General features: G+C 53.7%; 1 protein-coding gene across 1 annotated transcript in view; it reads left to right on the forward strand.

Moving 5' to 3' along the window:
- The first annotated feature begins 125 nt into the window (after positions 1 to 125).
- Positions 126 to 2,419, forward strand: part of CAMK1G (calcium/calmodulin dependent protein kinase IG) — a 33,784-nt gene continuing 31,490 nt past the window's right edge. Inside the window, exon 1 of the mRNA XM_006159315.3 lies at positions 126 to 197. The gene's annotated coding sequence lies outside the window, so the exon portion shown is untranslated. The remainder of the gene's footprint in view (positions 198 to 2,419) is intronic.

Genomic DNA, 2,419 nt, shown 5'->3' on the forward strand with positions numbered 1-2,419 from the left:
AGAAAAAGAGAGGTGAAAGCCACTAGAGCTACTTTTACTCCCCTTTAAGGCTGCCTGGTTACAGTCCTAGGAAAGAAAACCCCTGCATTCCTCCCCTTTAATTGGGTTTATTGTTAAAGCACTGGAGCAGCTAATCCTCACAGACCTGTAGGAGCTGGAGCAGGAGCACCGAGAGCACGATTCTTCCGAGTCCCTGGGTAAGATGAACCTGTTTCATGTCTTAGCTTTAGGGGTTTCCTTGCTTCGTGGGAGGCAGGTGAAACCTAGAGAGGGTGTTGGCAGGGTCACTTTTGTGAGCGACTTGGGAATCTATTTCAGCCCCAGTTCCAGTCTTCCCTGACTCCTTGGCTATTGGGATAAGTTGTAGCTGCCTTGGCAAATAAGTGAGAATGGGGGTCCGATGGGACCCCACTGGGGAGCCCTCTGGTCATCACTCCTGGCTGGCTCAGGTGGGGACCTTCTGTACTTCTGGGCAAGAAAAGGGGAACAAAATGCCTCTATACCCTTCTCCTGCAATGCCTGCACTCCAGGGACAGTCCTCTGGGTTCCGGGGTTCCCTGCCTAGGAAGGACCCCTTCCATCTGGGAGCATCAGAACCTCCAGCACTCTCGTACCTCTCTCCTGTTCAACCTTCATCTCTTAACCTCTCTGACCCCAGCTGTCCCTCCCTCTCTGGTCTTTAGCAGGGTTAACAGCAGGCAGAACAGAAATGTGTGAACAGCCTGTGGCTCTGCACACTTGGGAAGGAGGGCCAGCCTCCGGCCCTCCCGGCAGGGTCCATGGCCAGGCTCCAGCTCCGCATCCCTGGCTGTGTTAAGATGCAGAGCACAGCCACGCTACTGCTGTCGGTCACAAGGTAGCTCCTTCACCTTCCCCAGGGGCACGTCCACCTCCCTCTGTCTTTAAACTTCACTAGTTCAGTTCTCAGGTGAAGATCTTAGAAGGAGGTTTGGAATCACCACCACCACCACCACCCCCCATCTGCACCGTGGCCCCTTCTCTCCACGTAACTTTGACGTACAAACATTAACCCTGAGGCTCCCGGAGGCAGCCGCCGGGGCTCACACGGGTCTGGCTGCAGTACATGGCTGGCCAGCCTCTTCTGGAGCCAGATAAACTGATCATGAGGAAAATCTCTGAGAAGGGTCAAGAGAGTCAAGCAGGTTCCGTGTTGGGTAAGAAGATGATCTTTTCCAGATCAGAGGGAGCTGGAGACAGAGCAGGCCCCTGCCATTTCTCCTGACCCAGGCTTAGCCAGGGCCAAAGATGGGACCCATGTCTGAAATAGGCCATAACACAAAGTGCTTAGTAATACTAGCTATGGGGACCATGCTTCCCAGTCTGTACTGTGCTTTTAATCCATCCTCTCTAGGGTAATCCCACCAGCTAGTGGGACGTCTTATTCTCCTTTAGTATAGATGAGACCACTGAGGCTCAAAGAGGTTAAGTGGTTTGCCTGGGGTTGCAAAGCTGGGTGCTGTTGGTATCCATTTGACGGTGGGAACATTTGGATCCAGACCTTCTGATAAATTCAGCGACCTTTCATGATGTTATTGACAGGTATGGGGTATGTGGGGGGTTGGCGTGGGGGTGGTGTGTGTGTTAAGAGCACTCTTTCGAAAGATGGGGCAAAACTTTGGGAAATTTACCTGAGGTTAGATTGGAAAATGTTCACTGAAGCCAGAAAAGGCTCGTGCTATAGACCGTGGTCCCCTCACCCCCAGCATCAATGCTGACAAATCTGAGTGCCCCAGGGCTTCAGGCTCTCCCAGATCGTCTAAGCCATATGTTCCAGGGGCAACAGCCAGGTGTTGGGATTGCATGACAGTGTCGTGAAGATGAAGATGAAGGTGGTGACAAGTGGATTCCCAGCGACCCAGTCCAGGAAAGAGGCAACAGGTTGTGTGGTACAGTGACCAGAGAGTGGTGTTGCAGCCCGATGGACTGGGGTTGCCAGCCTAGCTCAGCCGTTTACTATCTGCTTGGTTTGGTGCCTTTTCTGAACATTTCTACTCATCCAAGCCTCAGCTAAAAAATGGGGTTCTCTCTGAAGGTGGCAATGAGACATTCGTGTGATAATGCATGCAAAGTGCCTAACTCTGGCTTCAGGGCTTCAGATGTCTGTGGTGGTGGACCTGGGAGCAGCTGGGGCTGTAAATGAAAAGAACCCTCTATAAGAGGAGAGTGCCTCCCTGGCTCCCTGTCCCCCACTCATGCACGCACATAGGGCCAGAAATAAACTGCCACACAGAGTGCGTGCGAGTGACGGTGCCCAGCCGCAGCCTGCCAGCCCGCGGAGTGAATGAGCTACAGCATGAATGAGAGGGGGAGCGCTGAGCCTGCAAACAGGCTGCGTGCCTGGTGCTACAACTGCAGGCGCGCCTCCACGCCAGTGGGAGGGGGCTGGGGCTGAGCGGCT

Source organism: Tupaia chinensis, unplaced genomic scaffold, assembly GCF_000334495.1.
Source record: "Tupaia chinensis unplaced genomic scaffold, TupChi_1.0 Scaffold000627_1, whole genome shotgun sequence".
NCBI classification, from domain to species: domain Eukaryota; kingdom Metazoa; phylum Chordata; class Mammalia; order Scandentia; family Tupaiidae; genus Tupaia; species Tupaia belangeri.